General features: G+C 41.4%; 1 protein-coding gene across 9 annotated transcripts in view; it reads right to left on the bottom strand.

Annotated features, from left to right (window-relative positions):
• Positions 1-22,257, bottom strand: part of RGS7 (regulator of G protein signaling 7) — a 416,293-nt gene that overhangs the window by 61,957 nt on the left and 332,079 nt on the right. The gene's annotated exons all lie outside the window — the stretch shown is intronic.

Genomic DNA, 22,257 nt, shown 5'->3' on the forward strand with positions numbered 1-22,257 from the left:
TTGGATTAGCCACTGGATCAAGGAGGTCCGTGCCCAGGGCCCTGGCCAGTTGGGGGGGCCCAGAAAAATGGGTGCCCCCGGCACCCTGACCCGCTCCATCTGCCCGGTGCTCCTGCTGGGATGCGGCGGCTTGCCCAGCTCCCCCTGCCTGCCCAGTGCTCCTGCAGTCCCCACATCCCAACCCCACTCCTGGGCTGGAGCGCCGGGCAGGCGGGGCAAGCCCCCGCACTCCAACCCCATTTTCCCAACAGGAGTGCCGGGAGGGGAAACCAGGGGGACTGAAGGCAGAAGGGGTGGAGTGGGGAGGGGCCCATGCACTTGCTCTGGCCCAGGGGCCCCACAAAACCCTAATCCACCCCTGCTCTATAGTCAATTTTTTAAAACAAGGAGGTCAATACATACAATGGTATTTTTATTGAAGTGTAGCTTCTGCAAAAGCGATTAATGGCATAATTATTTAGCTCACTTTACATTATAGCAGTAATAAACAAAATGTTGGAGGTGAAGTTTTGTTTTTGTTTTTTTTTATTTTTCCAGGAAATAATTTGTTAAAAAGCTAAATGGCACCTTATCTTTAAAGTATTGCATATGGACTAAAAGAACCAAGAGGTTTATCAGGAGGCGCTGTCCTATTTCACTAGTAGAAGGGTTTTCTTTAGTGTTTATTTATACATTATTATTTTCCCATTGCACAGACACTAATCTACATCAACAAGAGAAACTCACAATTAAAAAGAAAAAGGGAACAATACAAATAAAAATAAAGACTCAAAGTATCACTCCAATATATCTATAAGAAAAAATAATGTGGGAGTGAAAATGAAAGAGTAGGAGCATATCTTTACATGCAACATTGGGAACAAATTTAGTCTTATTTACATTGGGGCAAATCCAAAGGAATTTCACTGACTTTGGCAGCGCTGTTCTGGATTCACACCAGTGTAACTGAACAGAATTTTGCCAAATATATTACAAGCAACAAATGCTGAAAAGAAAAGGGTTAAAAATCAAACTAAGGTGAGACAGAGGACAGATGTTAACATTACTCACTAAGTCATTACATTAATGGCTTGATCCTCCAGAATCCTTTATGCTTCCAAAATTCCTATTGAATTAAACTGCAAATCCTATACTTTTCATTTAGGGGCAAATCCTATCCTTCATTTCAAGCCTGTGTAACTGGATTCAGTACAGGTGACTCCTCCAGAAATGAGGTGTAGGGTGGGGCAGAATTTTCCCTCACAAGGCTGAAGAGAAACATCATAACCTTTTCATGTCTCCACAGCCCCATCCCCTCTGTGGGGTATCATGGCCTTTTGATTTGATTTGTATAGGCAAGAATCCACCAACCCCATCCAGGGACTCTATGCTGGGGACATAGAGCCCTCACAGAGCTAGGCTCCAATATATTCTGAGGGAAGGAATCCTGGCCCACCCATCCCCATCCCTACATAGAAAAATGCATTTCCACTGCTGGCACAGATAGGTAAGATTTGCGTCTAAGAACTCAATCCTACAGTCCGTAGACAAGCAAAAGTCCCTTGCACCTATTCTAATCTTGTAGTTTAAGGAGGCCAAATCAATAATACTTAAGATTCCCAGAGACAAAATTTTCTTCAGACAAAAGAATAAATCTTAAAAATAGTTTCAGTCTGACTTGCTCCTTCAGCTCCAAGGCATTCTATTATTTCACTGGGATCACACAGGGTGAAAACCAGAAGAGAACTTACATTCATTGCAAGTGCCTCTGAGCTGTAACTGGGGCTCCAGATATTACTTAATGGAAAGAAGTATTAAAATTTGATATCTATGTTACTTTTTCTGTTCTCTTCTCCATTTGTATTCTTTCCATTTTCTTCAAAAGCGTTACCCTCTGCCTTCTCTGATATTCCCTCCTCAGGTACTACAAAGATATATCTATTTGTCACACGTAATTTAGCAGGCTGAGGTACAGAACTTAACAGCCCCAGTTTCATTGCATATTTAAAGCACCATACATTTATACTCTTGCCTTACGGCTTGTTCTGAAATCTAGGAAAGAGAATAAGTGCTGAATTCTGGCTCTTCTCACTGAGTTGAATGGTAGCTGCAGGTACATAACTGAGGGCGGAATTGGGCCCCCATTACAGTCCATCTTTTTTTTTTTCTTATTGCTTTCAAAATTATCTTCTTAACTGACGGATCCAGGAAAAAACTCCTGTCAACATTAGCTCTAAGACATTGTGAGGATTATTTTTAAAAAATGTATTTATTAAGATGAGCGGAGAGGGTTCCAGGAACTCCATGAGTTGAATTTAAGCCTGTCAGGTAACCCTAACAGCTCTTTAAATATAAATAGAAAACTCCCACTCTCTTCTTTTGCTTGGCCTACTGTAAAACTAATATTCTTAGAAGATAGTCACCCAACATATTTTCAATATATTTATTGTACTTTGTTCTTTGTCATCAGCCTAATCTCCCTTTCTAAAGCAGTTATTTCTTCAGGATCATAATGTCCATAGCAGAACAGACCAATGATTCACTTTTGTCTGGTAGCCTTTCTTTAGCTGTGTCCAATCCAAGATGTGTCAACTGAAGGTCTCAACACCCCACAATTTGCCTAATTCTGCTACACCAGGGCAATTTCATGGTGACCCCAAGATAAACAGTACTGGCCCACACACATGTAATAGTCTAATCCTGTTTCAACATTTATTATCTGGAGTAAAATGAAAAGGGCTAACAATTCTCATGCTTCCAGACGTATGTTCATCGCAGATCAACAGGACTGCTTATGTAAGTGCTACCTAACTTGAGCAAGAGTTGTAGATTCAGGCCCCTGGCATAACTCTTAAATGGTTACAAAGATCCAAAAAGAAGAACACAATATCATTGAGGGAACTTGAGATGCTATAGGATACTTTCCTTCAGTGTAAATAACTTTCTGTAGCCTCAGACTAAAGATTCTTTATTTCCAAAGTAAATAAATTTCAACAATAAAAGTGATGTGACACCATATTTGTGGTGTGTAGGTAATTTTGGGACTTAAAGAAGTGAGGTCCATTGAAATGAGCTTCATTAGAGAGGTATGACACCTGGAGATCAGTGTCTGATCCTGAAGCATGAGGATTATCAGCCTTTGTCATTTTACCCCAGTAAGTAAATTTCAGAACAGGATTAGATTCCTTTAATTAAAACATCTGCTGTTATACTACGTTACTGGTCTCAGTAATATCTTGTGGCAACGAGTCCTGGACCTGTCTCCTTGAAATTTCCATCTGACTTCTTTTTAGTATGCACATTTCTGAGCCAGGACTTCAAAATGGTTACGTTTATCCCTAAAGCCTTTCCTCCAGGGTATTAAAATGTTTCTCTTATTTTAGGAGTCTAATGATTATACCATCTGGCCTTTTTTATGCTCATTAAAACTCTTTCCACATGTCAGCGTACTTAAGGCAGAGTCTAAAGTGTGCCCATGAGGATTTATCTATCTGGGAAGTATGACATCTCTGCTGATGCCAAGGCAGAAGAAAATGATGCTCAAGGACAACTTCAACTCTTTGGTTCAATTGCCCCCCATCCCATCACTGTGTTGCCAGCACTCTCACTTTTAACATGAATGCGGCCATTCTGGGATATTGTTAAGGGCTTCTTGTGGAAGCAGCAGCTCAGGAATTTGAGCTGAATTGTTTGCGGTTTCCCAGACAATACTACTATTTTAACTTTTCTAAGCGTACTTTATCCATAGACGTCAAGGCCCTTTACAAAAGAAGATAAATATCACCCTCCTTTTACAGAAGAGAAAATGGAGGTGCAGAGAAGTATTTTTTTTTCCTTAAGAGGAATGGGAGTTGGAGTTGAGGAAAATATTTATTGCAGCATCCCTAAGGCACTGATTGCACAGTACTTCCCAGACTTTACCTTGTCCCATCTGTAACAATAGTGGTTTGCAGTTACTACAGTTGGTGAAGCCTGGCTGGTAGTGCATGGAGAGGGAGTAAATAAGTCAACTGTTTTCCTCCTTTCTTCCAAAGCAGTCAGTCATAAATAGCTGGTTCAACAACAAGGTGAGAGGCACATGGGCATAATTGGGGGGGGGCATTACTCCCCCCCCCCAAAATATAAACCTCTGGCAGGCACAGAATTTGCACCTCCAGTGCACGCCCCCATTGGCCTGACTGGAGCTGTCCCACCAAATATAGAAGACAAACTACTCCTATGGAGAGGCAGACCAGAGTGCCCACTATTTTGAATTCACGTTTCTGCTGTGCATGCATACATAGCTAGAGCTGGAAGTATGATCTGTAGGAATGCTTTTAACAACAAAGGCTTCTTATTTTTACATATACTTTTTTTGGGGATGTGAGGGGTCAAGTTGACAAATTTAAATAGGTGGGATGCCCACAAGGAGACCACCACGTGGTCAGAGGTGCAGTTACCGTGGAAACTGTTCTGCTCTACAAACTGGTCATTTGGCTCTATGGAAAGCCTTCAGAATACAAGTGGTACCTTAGAGACTAACCAATTTATTTGAGCATAAGCTTTCGTGAGCTTATGCTCAAATAAATTGGTTAGTCTCTAAGGTGCCACAAGTACTCCTTTTCTTTTTGCGAATACAGACTAACACGGCTGTTACTCTGAAACCTTCAGAATACTACTAATTGCACTGAGGAGAACCAAACCTATTCAGCAAACAGCATCATGTGCTAAACTCTAAGTTACATACGGCATATGTGACTGCATAAGTGACAAGATAGGGTCCTAAACATCCTCAGGGCCAATCATGAAGCAAATTCTGCCATCAGCTACAAACCAGTTCAAAGCAGTCAAAGACTGGATTGTCACTGGTGAAAGATCAGAATTTGGCCCATTCATTTTCAGCATCTCTTACAATAAAGCCACAATCTCATTGGAAGTAACCAAATGCAACAGAGTACTTCATAAAAATTACTTGACATAAAAACAAATGATATATAATGTAACAAAGCCTGATTCGTAATCTCAGTTTGCTAAACATGGACTGCAACATACAATCTTATTTTAGTGCTTGTATACTTTAACATGATTTTGCAATCAATGTGATTGCCTTCCAGGAAAACAAATTATATAGTTGTAGCACTAACGTATGATTTAGAACAGATTGGAGTACCATGGAAAAACAGAGCTTGAGTAGCAACGCTTTTAAAGACCGTATCAATGAGCAATGTTCCACAAATTTAGATGACCAAGGTAATTTAAATGTACAAGGAAACAGAATAATGCCACACTCAAAGGGATGTCATAGAGCGCTGGACTGGAACCCATTAGACCTGGATTCTAGTCTCATCTCTGCCACTTGAGTACTGGGTGACCTTGGGTAGGTCACTGCATCTCTCTATGCCTCCATTCTCCATCTGTAAAACGGGGATAATGACACTGCCCTGCTTTATAAAGCACTTTGAGGTCTACTGGTGAAAGTGCCATATAAGAGCTAGGTATTTATATTAATATGTTTGTTCTCTTCCCCTGAACTTACTTTTCTGTTTGCTTATTTTCAGTAGAGTCGTGCTTTCTGAGACACCCAACGTGCAGTGATGGTTTTTCCAAACTACTAGACATAAGCCCCACTTTAAACCCGCATCTGTCTGGGCAATAAGATAAGAATCTATTTAAAACAATGATAACTCACCTATTCGGCCCATCTACACAGCATCTAGGAATGAGCCTCCCATCCCATTTCCATTCCACTTATGCCAGTGGGGCTCACACTACTACTCTAAATATAATGGTGCACACGGTGCTTTGAAGTTGCAGCTTGGGCTGAAGCGTGAGCTCTGAAGTCTGGAGCGGGGAGGGGCTTGACAGCCCCAATTCCAGTCTGAGCCACAACTTCAAAGTGCCATCTACACAGCAATTTTTAGCTGATATTAGCACACCCTGCTAGCACAAGTCTTTGGGCCTGGGTGTAGACGTACTCATCAATTTCAATGGGAATTGAGCTAATGAATTGCTATGTTGTTTTTGAAAATCTCACCCACAATAACTGAGTCACAAAATGTGGGCAACTTGACAGCTCAGCAGTAAAATCACTGAACATGTCTCACTGATGTATGTTGCCTCTTGGCAACAGCTTTTAAATATATTCAGCCACAATAACCCATTTTCAGGGTTTAGCCATTTTCAACTCTCAACTGCTTAATTATCATTTAAAGCCCATGTAAAGCCCCTGCGGGGTTGGGTTTTTTTATTTTATTTCTAAAGAAAACCATACAGGTAATTATGAGGTTTCACACTATGAACAAGGAAGAGGACTAATTTTATACATTACATACACTCATTTAGTGGAAAATCCACAGCTCCCATTCTAAAAGTTTAAGGCCATGAAGTTAGTTAGTTGCTCAGATACAGCCTGATCAAGCTCCCACTGGAGTAAGTGACAAAACTCCCACTGATTGCAATGGCACCAGGACTGGGTCTTTGAAGACTACAGACTTGCAACCTGACCTGAACCCAATGGGAATCAACAACAAGTGTTGGGTGCAAGTTAGACTGGAAAAAGGGTTGACTCAGGCCAGGTTCAGGCTGGGCTTTAAAATTAGGCCCAAGAAGATGGCAGGGGAGGGAGGGGGGGAGGGAAGGGCCAGTGGCTGGTGGAGGTGGCACCACCAGGGGAGGCAGTGCTGCACTCACATCAGTTGTTTCCAGATGAGGGAGAAACACTCACAACATGGCTTACCTGCAAGTGCAGCAGTGTGGCCAGCCAGGACCCTGCAGTGGGCATCCTCTGCCCTGCCCCACCCTGTGCCTCAGCCTGACTGCCCAGCATGGAGTATTTCATGGTGCCCTTGCTGCAACAATTCAGGAAACCTGAGGTAGTGATCGGGGGGATCTGTAAGTGGCTATCGATCATGCGCTACCACACCATCCCAAGGTCGATGCCCCTCCCACTCTGACCCCCTCCCCATGCCTGGATTCTTGCAGCAGGGCCAGGCAGGAGGTGGCAGTGGAGGTGAAGAACAGGGTGGTTACTCTGTGTCTGAACAGTGATGGGGCTGTCCAACCTCCTGACTGCCCTGGCTGTGGTCTGGGTGGTCCAGGGGGCTGCGGCCACACCAGGGTGTAGGTATTGGCAGCCCTGGGTTCTTTGGGGTGGCTGTGGGTCAGGGAGGGGGAGCAGTGCATGTTTGTGAAGAGCAGAAGCACATGGTCCTTTTGCAATGTCACAGCCATGTTACTCTTCTAGCTCCAACATTGGCAGCTCTGCATCTGACCTTGCAACCCAACTTGAATCCAATAAAACCCAACTACAAGTGTCAGGTCAGGTCAGATATGACAATGACTTGACATATTTGGGTTTGGATCAGGTTAGGTTACTTGTGGTCTAGTTGGGTTCAGGGTGGGCTTTACAATTAGGCCTAATAACACCTCAATAGAAGACCCCACATAGTAGGATCAGAGGAACCCATCTACACTACTACCATGGAGACGACATTGTTATCTTTATGCAAGATTCCAGTGAATCAGTGAGAATTTTAAATCACAAGAAATTGAGGGCCAGGCTGAATGTCTGTGAGGCAGAAGAGAAGGAGAAAATCTTTACAAGAGATTATTTTTTAAGTGTGTTTTTCAATGGCATGGTTAAATATTTTTGTTAAAATCTTTTTTCAGCCAAAAATAAAGATTCAGTTATACTAACATTTTGTATTGATTTTGCCAAATTGTTTTGATTGGAAAAAATATAAAAATGATTATGAAATTATGGAAAAAAACCCTAGCATGGACACTTTATTTGGTTTAAGAGTGCCTGATATAGGTTAATTTAATCACAAACATAAATCACGAGAATTTACAGATGTTACCTTCACCTATTTCTCAGAATACATGTGAAGCTAATGTTAGCTATAGGACCAAATTCTGGCTTCAGAGTCAATGGGAATTATATGCATACATTCAGTATTGCCAGGGCAAAAGAATAAAAGTTAGAATAAGGTCTACAGAGTTCAAACAGATGCTGTCCTGAGGACAGATAAATTAGCAGTCTTTGAATGTGCCAGATAAAGGATTAGAGTAAATCTTCACTGCCAATAGACAAATCTGTAACAAGTGCCCAATTTAAGTATCACCACCATTTACAGTGCAAATTATTCCATCTTTACGTCACTGATGCTTCTATAAAGCAATTCATTATTTCTGGTCTCTAGGATGCTTACTTAACTCAGGTTTCATTTTCCACTTAAGCATAAAAAACAAAATGCCAGTTTTTATGTGAACAAACTGGGCACAATAACTTTCATCATTTAGTCTCAAGTATCTACAATGCACTTACACCCTCTTACATAAGCCTGGAGATGTTCAGTTATCGCAGGCTTCAATGGTTTTGGAGTTCCCCATGGCCATATACCACTCCCAAATAAAATCACTCCCATGTCTTTTGTTAGCTCCCTATTAATAGACTAGCAGATTTAATTTTCATATTAATAATGAAACAGTCAAATCAGTTTAGTTTATTCAAAGCAGTGATTTGAAAGCAATTCTGAAAATTGTGAATTATATTTATAAATCTTTACATTTATTCTTTCTATAAGAAATTACATTGCTTATATGGATAAAGGCCAGGATTTAAACCTAGATTAACAATGCATTTATAGTAATGCAACAGCAAACAGATGTTTAAAAACAGCTATTTGGGTCACATTTGATTAGAAAGTTCCAGAGAACTTTTCCTATGCACATTTATGAAAACGTTGGCAAACAACCTGGACAGGCTGCACAAGAGAATTCTCAGCTATAACTTCTTGTTCTTATAACCTAAGTGCCACAGTTAGGAGACAGAAAAAAATTACAGTTCTGTGTTAAAGAGCCTTGCACTTTGGAGTCACTCTTGGGACCAGGAACTATGAAAAGCTGCCTCTCCTCCTATATTCTGCTGACCTGGTTAACATCACTTAAGGCGCGTCAATTGCTGATTCCTAAGATAAAGTTCACTAAGACAGGTAGAAGGACAGCAGAGGTCTCGCATCGATGGACAGCCTTCCATGTGGTCGTCTACCTGCATCAAAATTTGGCAGGCTTCAGGACAAAACACAGGGCATCCTGGTTCCAGCCAGCTTTGAACGGGGACTTTCACTGAATCATTTATGTGTCAGAGGTGGTTCCTGGTGACTAATGTAGTTCTGCACAGCAATACAATGGGGTTTGAATTCACAGAATCTAGAACTGGGAAAAAACCTTGTAGGTCTAGTCCAACTCCATGCTAATACCCGTTTGCTCCCTTGAGCACATGTACTAGCATTTTGTCCAGTCTCATTTTGTGTGTGCCGAGCAACAGGGCTTTCCCATTGTGGGTTTAATCTACATGCTAATAGATTATCATTTTAGCCAGTCCTTACACCAAGCTATTGGCTAGGATATTCTGTATATGCTGCCAATTTCTATAGCATTCAGTTGTTTTACATTTAAAAAGATACAGAACTGCAATACTGTTCAGGTACAACAACGTTAACACAATGCTGTACCTAGTAAGGGAGACTTAAGGACCCAGTAGTTAGGGCACAAAACTGAACAGAAGTCTGGAGACTAAGATCTCATTCCCATTGACTCTGTCTGACCCTGGGCAAGTCACTTACATTTGTATCTTAGTATTCTCATCAGTAAAATGAGGTTAAATGCTACTTACTTAGCTTTGTAAAGTGGTGTGAGATCCCTGGAAGAAAATCACTACCCAAAAGCTAATGGTTATTTTATCATTACTAATGACTAGGAACAATGGGCTAAAAGTATGAAAGATTGCATTTGGCAGTAAGATTTTATCAAGGTGTGGATGTCTCCCAAGAGAAGTGTTCAAGCCCCATAGCTTGATATATAAAACTCGACAGGGTAAGACACTAATACCAGTAATACCATTCTAAGAACCAAACCTACAATGTCAGGGAGATAGGTTAGATGACCTAAGAGGTCTTATTCCCAGCTGTGGATTCTATGAATTCGAATTGTATTGCTATGCAGAGCCACATTACTCATCCACAAGTAGCACTGAGGAACTACGTTTTAAGAAACAAATTTCTATTAATGCTTCAGAATATTCATGCTCTGCTGCCATGCCTTCTCCAAGCCACTGGCTCATATTTATGGACTGATTTTTCAGAGATGCTGGACCCAGTCAGCTCCCACTGAAGTCAATGCAAGCTGTGGGTGCTCAATCGTTCTCAAAACAGGTTGCTTATGGTTTGGCAGTTTTCCTAGGACCCCTGCTTGAGATCTGGTTAAAAAAATTACAGAGGTTTACTCTGAATGCTTCCCACTTGCCAAATTATTCAGTGGAAAGAGATTAGTAAAATGACTGCCTACTAGAGAAAGAAAGTTTGAGACAACAGGTCAAGTTTTCAAACAGGCATTTTAAAGTGTGAATGCAAAATAAGTAGACAAACACGTTCTACATGGAAAATTAAGCTGAACAAAAGTGTGGCTTATGATTGCAATTGCCTGTCTGTGCTTGCATTTACCTAGTATAAGTTATGTTCTGCAGATGCAACTGAGGTATGACGGGCCAAGTTCAGCAGTACCATGACTGAATTTGGCTCTGATTGGGAAAGACAATATCTCTAGAAAGAAAAACTCTGGAAAAGAAAATTGCCACTTGAATTCGGCAGGGCAATGCAAAAAGATAGACTTTTTTTTGCCTTCTCTCCCATTTCATAAAGAATCCCTGATAGCTGAAGCTTTCAGTCTCCACTTTACCTAGAGAAAGAGAGAGAGAGAGAGAAAAGCGGTATACTGCCACTGGGGATTATTTCCTTATTTTATTGTAATTCAGCCTGGATAAAAGAGTAATGAACATTCATAGTAGGCGGGTGAGGTAATATCTTTTAGTGGATCAACTTCAGTTTATGAAAAAGACACGGTCTCAAGCTACACATTTTTTCAGGTCTAGGAAAGATGCTCAGAGAGTCACAGATAAACACAAGGTGGAACAGATCGTATCACTCAAGTAGTTAATATATATTTTAAGAGACTATTCAAGGTGAAGCAGCCAGTTAAATCCTTTGCAGTCATAAGGACATAAAATGGGAGTTAATGGGTTACAGATTGTTGTAATAAGACATAAATTCAGTGCCTTTATTAAGACCATGATTTATAATGTCTAGCAAAATGATGAATTTAAGTTCCTAGGCTCGTATTTTGAGGTATTGTGCAGGCTTCCTTTGAGGATGAGGACTGAGAGGTCAGATATGGAGTGATCATTTTGTGAGAAGTGCTTGCCCATGGGTGATATGGTGTTTTTGTCTTTTATCATTTTGCTGTGTGAGTTAATTCAATAGAAGATCTGTGGAGCTCGAAAGCTTGTCTCTTTCACCAACAGAAGTTGGCTCAATGCTCTTCCCAAAAATCAAGAATTTTTTTTAAACTCATTATTCAGGTGAAGTGCATATTTGGGATTCTGAAGATGCAAAAGTAGAATTTCGCTGCAAGTACACATGTGGAATTTGAAGGATATCTTTTATATAAGGCCAAATTATGCTTAGAGTTATAGAAGTTGCACAAGAAGTTTAATTAGTGTCACCTTCAGATTTCTGATCCACAGATTTTCCTTTTGTTTGACAGATAAGGATAACAAAAGGTCTGTTCTCTGCAGGTACATTTGAATTAAAATAGAGACAAACAGCACATGAGAGAAAGCTAAAGGTTATTGGCTATATCAATGGGGAAGTGAAGCTCTGCATTGAAGCTATTGATAGCTTGTCCTGTCAACTGCCCTGTCAAGTAAATTCCAAGCTCTCTCAAAATTTTTTACAGATAGATTTGATCTTTTCCAGCATGAAACTGTATGCCAATTTAGTTTTACATCTGTTTCTCTATTTTTTTACCCAGATCTGCATTTTTGTAACCAAATGCAAAACACTGAACTAATCTGTTAACAAGATGAAAAACTTAAACGAATTTTTGCAAGAAGAGAATACCATTGAGGGACATTTTGAACTATCCATTTCATTTCTTATTCTCCACATAGTATTCTTTGTCTGGCATTCTGTAACATTTAACTCACTAGCATTTGTAGTTGACTGCAGCCTATTTGCTTGGTTGTTTTTATAGTCTTCTAACCTCATGTCTTCTACCTGCTAAATTCCCTGCCCCCCTGCACACACATGAAGAAGCAAGTACCTCACCAGCCCAAGTCTGACACATGAACTTTCATATCACTTTACAACCATTGTTTTTTTCTTTTCAGTCAGAATCAGTGGAGTCATGAAAATCCAGTTCCTTCCTTTGACTCCCCAGAACCCAAGCCTGCAATCTTCTGCCCATTCTATCCCTGTGAACTTATCCTGTCCTCATCTTCTATAATCTTCCCTCTCTTCTATCCTACAACAGCAGTGATGCCACTATCAATCAATATCCACTTATTTAATCCCTTTCCCCAATTTTTTCCCTTTCCCACTAACCAAGCACCTAAAAACCTTCTTCAGCTATCTGAATGGCCAGTGTCTTGAGAAACAGTGGTGTCTTCCTGGTCTAACATAATTAGAGCTAGAAATAACAATAATATTTCACACTTTAATAGCACCTTTCATTTGAGAATCTCAGTACACTTAGTACACATTAGTTTAGCCTCACAACACCCTTGTGAAGAATTATTTGCATTGTACAGATAAGGAAGATGAAATACAGTCTATGATTTACACAGGTCATACAGAATGCCTGTGGTACATCCAGCAGTATAACTCTTCCTCCAGAACTCTCTCAAGAACAACAAGTCCTAACTCAGATGCTGGTAGCTTTCTCTCCCTCAAACACTACGGACATCCTGCTTTGCCTTGGCTTCTCTCCCAAACTCTATTACATTCAATCTGTCACCGTTTCTCACTCTCTGCTTTTCTCACCTGCCAGAACTTCCCAACTGAGTTGGGCAAATTACGGCACCTATTGGCAGAGCCTGACTGGGGATAGCAGGCCATGTACTGCAGGAAGGGCAGTGCCACTGATGTGTTACTACCTAAAGAGGAGCAAGTTGAAAGCTCCCAGACAGGAGAGGAAGAGGATGAAAGGGTGCAGTGCATGCTCCCTATAGAGCAGATCTCAAGGTTCTGTCTGGTTCCAGGAAAGTGGGACCATTACCAGACTCTGACCCAACAACTTGTCCTCTCTGGTGACGCTATACCCCTGCACAGGGGAGCATAAATTATTGCTTTCTCATGAGATCAAATGTCCTCGGGAAAGGGCAAAGAGGCTCGCTGTGCTGCCTTCCACACAGAGCACCCACGCAAAGGAAGCCATCCCAGACTGATAGCCTAAACCAGGGGTAGCCAATAGGTGGAGCATTCGCCAAATCCAGACCGTCAGACACTTTTGAGCAGACCCCAACATATTTTTTACTTATTATCATCATTACTGTTTGGAGTTTTTTATTGTTTTCTCCAGAGACTGGACCTTGACTATACCTTTACTAAGAAATTTGGACCTTGATAAAAAATAATTGACTACCCCTGGCCTACACTGTAATTGGTAAAAGCCTCTCATCCTAACCACTACTATTCCCTGGCCTTCACCTCTAGTGCAGAAGAAGCTGCATATTCTTTTAGACTCAGGAATCTTTTGTTTTTCACGTTGCCTAGATCTATATATTTGCCTACCATCACCCACAAAATACTGTCCTGTTCACAGCAGACACTATCTCAACCCCTTTGCTGAAGCTTTTATGCATGTCTTCCTCTCTTCTTGGCCTGAACTAGTGGAATGATTTCCTTTATGGACTTCTTCAGTCCATACTACTAACTCTTCTAACTTTGTTTTGTCCAAAATGTACCAGCTAATCGCCTCATTTATACCATAAAATGGGAACACATTACCTGACCTTTAGTCCATTTCAGGAACCAGTACATCACCTCTCTCACAGACTTAAAACATTTGCCCCCCCTCACCGAGCACCGCCCAATTCCCTTTCTGAAATTATCATTGTAATTCAGCCCATTCCACTGTTTCCAACTGGTTTCTTCACATTCAAAGGCACATATCTGTCTCCTTTTGTCCCCATAATCCAGAACAGCTTCCCTATCTCGTTTTACCTATTTGAAGATTCCCTGATAGCTCATATCCATCTCTTCTCTTGAACTACAGCTCCTAACTCTAGAACAAAAATTAAATCCCCTCCAACTCTCACTTTTCCTCTGCTCAATCCATTCTATAATTTCACCCACTTCTATTCACCTTTCTCCTGAAACATTTCTTATTACCGCCTCCTCCTCCTCCCTCCAAAATACTGTTTTCTACATTGTTACAATTATTTGTTGTATTTACATAGACTGTAATTACCTGTGAACCTTGGAAATTTTATCTGCCTTTTATCTTTCTTATATATCACATTTAAACAAGAGAATGTGGGAGAATTAAATTCCTCAAATTTCCAACAGCTCTGAGTCACTAAACCCAAGAAAGGAATTGACAAGCCTCATGAGAATTGATCCCATATGCACATGGATTAACAATTATTAGATTTGGCCAAACTGAGATGAACCCTGATCCGTCTGACTATGAACATAAATAGCCTCAGTATTTCATAAACTTTCAATGACACAAAAGTGTTTTTAATTTGCCAGAAGAACCTCTATTAATCTACTAAATTAAATTTTAAATAAGAGGGGAGTTGGGCATATAACATTTTAATTTGCAGAATAAATTGTTTTATCAGAGTATAAGTATGTTCAGCCATTAGTGCGCTCACTCACTCTAGAGCAACAATATAAAGCAGAGCCAGCTTTCTAAACTGTGAGGGCATAGTTTTAATAGCCACATGAACAAGCCATAAGACAGGAACTCTATCCAATACAGAGAGGATGCAGAACTACTCAAACTCCACCAACAATCTAAATTACTGCAAAGGATCCACACCTTTACTTAAGCACCAAGTCCTGCTGAATTCAGTGGAACTTTGCATGGGAGAAAATTTCCAGCATGGTTGGGTCCCACTGTACATAACTTTAAAATTGAAACAATCGGTTAAATGAAAGCCAAGGACTTACAGGTTTAAACATGACTAGTGATTCTGGGTGTCTAACCTGAGACATTTTAAAGGACCTTGATTTTCAGAGGTTGAATGCTCAGCACTTTCTGAATCATAGAATCATAGAATATCAGGGTTGGAAGGGACCTCAGGAGGTCATCTAGTCCAACCCTCTGCTCAAAGCAGGACCAATCCCCGACTAAATCATCCCAGCCAGGGCTTTGTCAAGCCTGACCTTAAAAACTTCTAGGGAAGGAGATTCCACCACCTCCCTAGGTAATGCATTCCAGTGTTTCACCACCTTCCCAGTGAAAAAGTTTTTCCTAATATCCAACCTAAATCTCCCCCACTGCAACTTGAGACCATTACTACTTGTTCTGTCATGTGCTACTACTGAGAACAGTCTAGAGCCATCCTCTTTGGAACCCCCTTTCAGGTAGTTGAAAGCAGCTATCAAATCCCCCCTCATTCTTCTCTTCTGAAGACTAAACATCCCCAGTTCCCTCAGCCTCTCCTCATAAGTCATGTGTTCCAGTCCCCTAATCATTTTTGTTGCCTTCTGCTGGACTCTTTCCAATTTTTCCACATCCTTCTTGTAGTGTGGGGCCCAAAACTGGACACAGTCCTCCAGATGAGGCCTCACCAATGTCGAATAGAGGGGAACGATCACGTCCCTCGATCTGCTGGCAATGCCCCTACTTATACATCTCAAAATGCCATTGGCCTTCTTGGCAACAAGGGCACACTGTTGACTCATATCCAACTTCTCGTCCACTGTAACTCCTAGATCCTTTTCTGCAGAACTGCTGCCGAGCCATTCGGTCCCTAGTCTGTAGTGGTGCATTGGATTCTTCCGTCCTAAGTGCAGGACTCTGCACTTATCCTTGTTGAACCTCATCAGATTTCTTTTGGCCCAATCCTCCAATTTGTCTAGGTCCCTCTGTATCCTATCCCTACCCTCCAGCATATCTACCACTCCTCCCAGTTTAGTGTCATCTGCAAACTTGCTGAGGGTGCAATCCACACCATCCTCCAGATCATTTATGAAGATATTGAACAAAACCGGCTCCAGGACCGACCCCTGGGGCACTCCACTTGATACCGGCTGCCAACTAGACATGGAGCCATTGATCACTACCCGTTGAGCCCGACAATCTAGCCAGCTTTCTATCCACCTTATAGTCCATTCATCCAGCCCATACTTCTTTAACTTGCTGACAAGAATACTGTGGGAGACCATGTCAAAAGCTTTGCTAAAGTCAAGGAACAACACGTCCACTGCTTTCCCTTCATCCACAGAGCCAGTTATCTCGTCATAGAAGGCAATTAGATTAATCAGGCATGACTTGCCCTTGGTGAATCCATGCTGACTGTTCCTGATCACTTTCCTCTCCTCTAAGCGCTTCAGAATTGATTCCTTGAGGACCTGCTCCATGATTTTTCCAGGGACTGAGGTCAGGCTGACTGGCCTGTAGTTCCCAGGATCCTCCTTCTTCCCTTTTTTTAAAGATGGGCACTACATTAGCCTTTTTTCAGTCATCTGGGACCTCCCCCGATCGCCATGAGTTTTCAAAGATAATGGCTAATGGCTCTGCAATCACATCCGCCAACTCCTTTAGCACTCTCAGATGCAACGCATCCAGCCCCATGGACTTGTGCATGTCCAGCTTTTCTAAATAGTCCCGAACCACTTCTTTCTCCACAGAGGGCTGGTCACCTCCTTCCCATGCTGTGCTGCCCAGTGCAGTAGTCTGGGAGCTGACCTTGTTCGTGAAGACAGAGGCAAAAAAAGCATTGAGTACATTAGCTTTTTCCACATCCTCTGTCACTAGGTTGCCTCCCTCATTCAGTAAGGGGCCCACACTTTCCTTGACTTTCTTCTTGTTGCTAACATACCTGAAGAAACCCTTCTTGTTACTCTTAACATCTCTTGCTAGCTGCAACTCCAGGTGTGATTTGGCCTTCCTGATTTCACTCCTGCAAGCCTGAGCAATATTTTTATACTCATCCCTGGTCATTTGTCCAATCTTCCACTTCTTGTAAGCTTCTTTTTTGTATTTAAGAGCAGCAAGGATTTCACTGTTAAGCCAAGCTGGTCGCCTGCCATATTTACTATTCTTTCGACACATTGGGATGGTTTGTCCCTGTAACCTCAATAAGGATTCTTTAAAATATAGCCAGCTCTCCTGGACTCCTTTCCCCCTCATGTTATTCTCCCAAGGGATGTTGCCCATCAGTTCCCTGAGGGAGTCAAAGTCTGCTTTTCTGAAGTCCAGGGTCTGTATTCTGCTGCTCTCCTTTCTTCCTTGTGTTAGGATCCTGAACTTGACCATTTCACGGTCACTGCCTCCTAGGCTCCCATCCACTTTTGCTTCCCCTACTAATTCTTCCCCGTTTGTGAGCAGCAGGTCAAGAAGAGCTCTGCTCCTAGTTGGTTCCTCCAGCACTTGCACCAGGAAATTGTCCCCTACATTTTCCAAAAACTTCCTGGATTGCCTGTGCACTGCTGTATTGCTCTCCCAGCAGATATCAGGGTGATTGAAGTCTCCCATGAGAACCAGGGCCTGCGACCTAGTAACTTCTGTGAGTTGCCGGAAGAAAGCCTCGTCCACCTCATCCCCCTGGTCTGGTGGTCTATAGTAGACTCCCACCACGACATCACCCTTGTTGCTCACACTTCTAAACTTAATCCAGAGACACTCAGGTTTTTCTGCAGTTTCATACTTGAGCTCTGAGCAGTCATACTGCTCTCTTACATACAGTGCAACTCCCCCACCTTTTCTGCCCTTCCTGTTCTTCCTGAACAGCTTATATCCATCCATGACAGTACTCCAGTAATGTGAGTTATCCCACCAAGTCTCTGTTATTCCAATCACATCATAATTCCTTAACTGTGCCAGGACTTCCAGTTCTCTCTGCTTGTTTCTCAGGCTTCGTGCATTTGTATATAGGCACTTGAGGTAACCTGCTGATTGCCCCTCTTTCTCAGTATGAGGCAGGAGCCCTCCCCTCTCACGCGCTCCTGCTCGTGCCTCCTCCCGGTATCCCAGTTCTCCACTTACCTCAGGGCTTTGGTCTCCTTCCCCCCGGTGAACCTAGTTTAAAGCCCTCCTTATTGAAAATTAGGAGGGCTTCTTAGATGTCTCAGTTTGAGCATCCAAAAAGTGGGCAGCTAGTCACCTTCAAAATAGAGGCCAAGATATTTCACCTTGATACAAGATAAAAGTCTAAAGCCTGTAACAGTAGCAGGGTTCACATCACTTCCCTATAGCAATATTCCCAATATATCCCTATATTCCCTATGCTCTAGGAATTGGCCAGCAGCCTCCTGAAATATATTTTTGGAAAATTTTTTAAAGGATGTGTCAAGAAAGGACATCATCTGTTTTACACACATGGCCTGTAGCTAAACCTTTGTCATGAAAATATTTTATACCCTTAGCTAACACAAAGCAGAAAGTGAAGTGACATTGTTGAGTAGATTTTAACATATTCTATAAAGGAATAAAAAAGAATTTATTTTTGGAGTTAACTTGGTAATGAAGGAACAAATGCAATGTCTCAACCTCATTTTATTTCTATCTTAAGGGTTAATGATTTTATTGTTACTGTTCTTCATCATGGGCAGCAGTACAGCACTGGGTGAGTAATGGTAGGTGTGCCTGCCTTTATTTAAAGGGAAACTACGTTTACTTTTTTTTTTCTTTTTTACAATTAGTATAAGATTTTCATTGGCTTGTAAAATTGTATCAATCACCAATAAAGTTGTTTACATTGTCATTAACTCTGATAGACAAAGATTATTGAAGAAGTGTCCTTCTTGCATGTTTGATAGGGGACTGATTCTCAGAGGCACGGGATACCTGCCTCTTCTATTAATTTTAGGCGGAGCTGCAAGTGCCCAGGGCTGCTCAGGATCTGGCCCATAGTCTGTAACAAAGGAAATACCACTGAACATTCTACTGCATGACAGAGTGTGGAGATACTCACAATGGCTTTAATGTAAGTTTATTAAAAATTGGTTTAATTACCTACATTTTCTATACATCATTTACTAGTAAATAACAGAACTACTGTGAAAGTCTGCAGCATCTCTTTTGAATTCTTTTGGGGTGAAATTTGCCTTTCTGCAGAGGGCCCATTGAGTACCATAAATCCCCTAAGACCTTTAAGACACTGAATCCTACTTAAGGCCTATTTTGCCCTCAAAATAGGACTTCGGGGGTTCATAGAACTTTTGTGGGTCTTCTGCAGAATGGTGAATTTCAATCTTATTGATTAGCACTTCCTTTGTTACAAACTATCAGTGCAATCTTGCAAGTGGTCTGCATTCAGAACTCCCACTATATTCAATATATGCAATTAAACTGACTAGGATAAAAATTCATAAATACAATATGAACCCTTACGCTTCAGGATATAAAACAACTTCTAACTGCCTGGGATTGGGAAGAAGTTTACCCAGTACGGATATTATTGCAAAGTTGTCCACTGTGAGAGTTTTAGACCTTCCTCTGAAAAATCTACTACTGGCCAATTTTGAAGATGGATCAGTGCATTAGATGGACCACTGGTCTGATCTGGTATTGCCATTCTTCTGTTCCAAGAGGAAGTTGTGAGCAGAGCACTCATTGGATAAGGCCCTAAATGCTATGTAGTGACAGTAAAATGTCAGCTCTCCTTCAGAAACACCAGAAGCATTCATAGTTTAAAAATGACTGGTAAGTAAAAATAATGCTTTGAACATACCTGGGGTTCTTTGATTTTTTTTAATGACCGTATTTTCGTTTACAGCCACTGTAATCAATGGAGTAAGTTATTTCTCAGCATGACTAATAATGTTAGAAACTTACCCTTAATTTTTAACTGTCTAGCTTTGTCACCATCTTGAATGCAGAAATCCTACAGGCATCAACTGAGTGTTTAAAAATATGTGGGCCCTAAGGTCCAAGAATTAATCACTGGAGTCTTAGAATTTAGCTAATCTTGAAAAAAGATTTCTTGTTAGCTATCATAGCTTGGTGATCCAGTTATCTGGACTGAGATTGCATCTGTTTGATCAAATCATTGCTGTATGTTCAGCAGAAAATCTCAGCACCCTTCCAGGCCATGCATGGTGATAGACCCTATAAAGCAGAAGGGTTAACATACCATGGAAAACCATTAAAAACTCAGCACTCCACAACACAGGATTTCTAATTTCCTTTAAAATCATGGCCTTCCTATGCTAAAAACAGGAAACTGAGCTGTGTAGTGGTAAAGTCTATATGATAACTGGAGGAGCCTAGCAAAAATAAACTCTCCTGGCACATCACTATGTGGAGGTTCTGATGCCCTGGAGAGTCTCTCTCTCTTCACCCACCCCTCTCCCCCGCCCAAATTGTTAATTCTGATTCTGACTCTGCGGTTTCTTTCTTAATCTGCATTATTGCTTTTTCTCAGCTGGTCACTTTAATAAGGCAGCTAGACATTGTACCTCCCCATCAACATCAGTGGATAGTAATAACAACTTTCTCAGGCTGACTTCAGGCTCATACCTACTATTAGAGAGTGAAGGGTCCCAACAGACATTTTAGCATATTTATTAACTCCCCCAGTTATCCCATAGGCTTTTTCTGGTGAACAGCTCGGTTTCCCTTGGAAACATGTTTCATAATTTTCTGGTATTCCATAACCAAGGAGACTGTGGATAGATTGGACAACCCTTAAAGGAAAGCTGTGAAAAACTGCTAAGAAAGAAAGAAAGAAAGAAAGTATTATTACGTGCTGAATCAAATATCTTCCTGCCTCAGTGACTAATCACAGCTGTCTAAATATTAGATTCATAACAATATTCTGGACTTCTATTGTACTAGTGTTTTACAAGCATTTTTACCCGCATTGTACACATGGGCTAACTGAGGCCTGGAGAGGTTATCATCAGCATTTTCAGACATGGGAATTGTTGGTGCTGATCACCTCTGAAAATCGGGCTAGCTATTTAGATGCCTAACTTTAGGCACCTCGGTTTTAAATTGTTAGATTTAGTGATTTACCCAAAAATCACACAAGTCAACTGAGAAGATAAGAACAGAATGTTGGATTGACTGCCAACCTTATACAGTTTCCAGTAGTCCACAGCTCTCCCATACTGAGGTTGAACACACTGTAGTGCACACCACCTTGAATTTCCAAAGCATTCAGCCAAGATTTTTTTTAAAAATGGGTGCCTGAAGTTAGGATATTTAGTCACCAAAATAAATGGGCTGTTTTTCCAGAAGTCCTGAGTACCCCACAGCTCCCATTAAAATGAATGGGAGCTATTGGTTGATCAGTTTCATGGATAATCAGGACACTTAATTTGGTGCATACATGTGGACATAGGAACCTAACTTTAGATACTCATTTTTGAAAAATCTTGGCTTCAGTCATTTTATAGTGTTTTTTTTTTTTTACCAAGTATGCCCAGATTTTCAAATGTAAGTACACATAAATAACTGCACATCTAATTTATGTGTGTAAACGGTAAGCATGGCTAGGGTGGCCCTGACACCTCCTCAGAATATAGGATTTCCACTCCCCTGCCTAACCCCTTTCCTTCCTGCATCAGCCTGCCCATGTGGCCCTACCCTATCTTAGCCCACACACGCAGCCCCACCCCCTTCCATGTCAGCCCCCTGCACTAGCCCATCCCTTGCATGACTCTGCCCCGCTGTGTGAGCCTTCTTGCATTGGTCCACCCATGCTTGCACCACTGCATACGGAGGTGCCACATTAGCCCCCACCCGTCTGGCATCCTCCTGCATCCACAGTCTCTTCCTATTCTCTCCTCTCATTTTCAATGGACAAAGCCATGTCCAGTTCTAAGTCTCAAACAGGAGACAGGAACAGTACGGCAGAACTCTAGGACTGTCCGACTTTGAACTGGACAAATGGCCTCCTTACATATGGCAGGAAATAACATATTGTACAAAGATGTGACCATTCCCATCCATGTGAACCTGAATGTATGCACACATATTTGTGTGGCCAAGTGTACGAAAAAATAACTACAAAAAGAACAGGCGTACTTGTGGCACCTTTGTGACCTGTTCTTTTTGCGGACACAGACTAACACGGCTGCTACTCTGGAACAAATAACTGATTTCCACATGTGCACTGATACATACATGCACATATATTTGAAAGTTTGGCCCACTATGAGTTTTAAGAGTCCTTAAAAGTCCTTAAGAGTCCTTAAACGGGTTGCTTGCATGTGTTTGAATTTCATCAGCAAGGAAGAATAACTACTTTTAAAGTACCTTCTGTTTCACTGAGACTTTGTC

This window comes from Chelonia mydas, chromosome 3 (assembly GCF_015237465.2).
Source record: "Chelonia mydas isolate rCheMyd1 chromosome 3, rCheMyd1.pri.v2, whole genome shotgun sequence".
In the NCBI taxonomy this organism is placed as follows: domain Eukaryota; kingdom Metazoa; phylum Chordata; order Testudines; family Cheloniidae; genus Chelonia; species Chelonia mydas.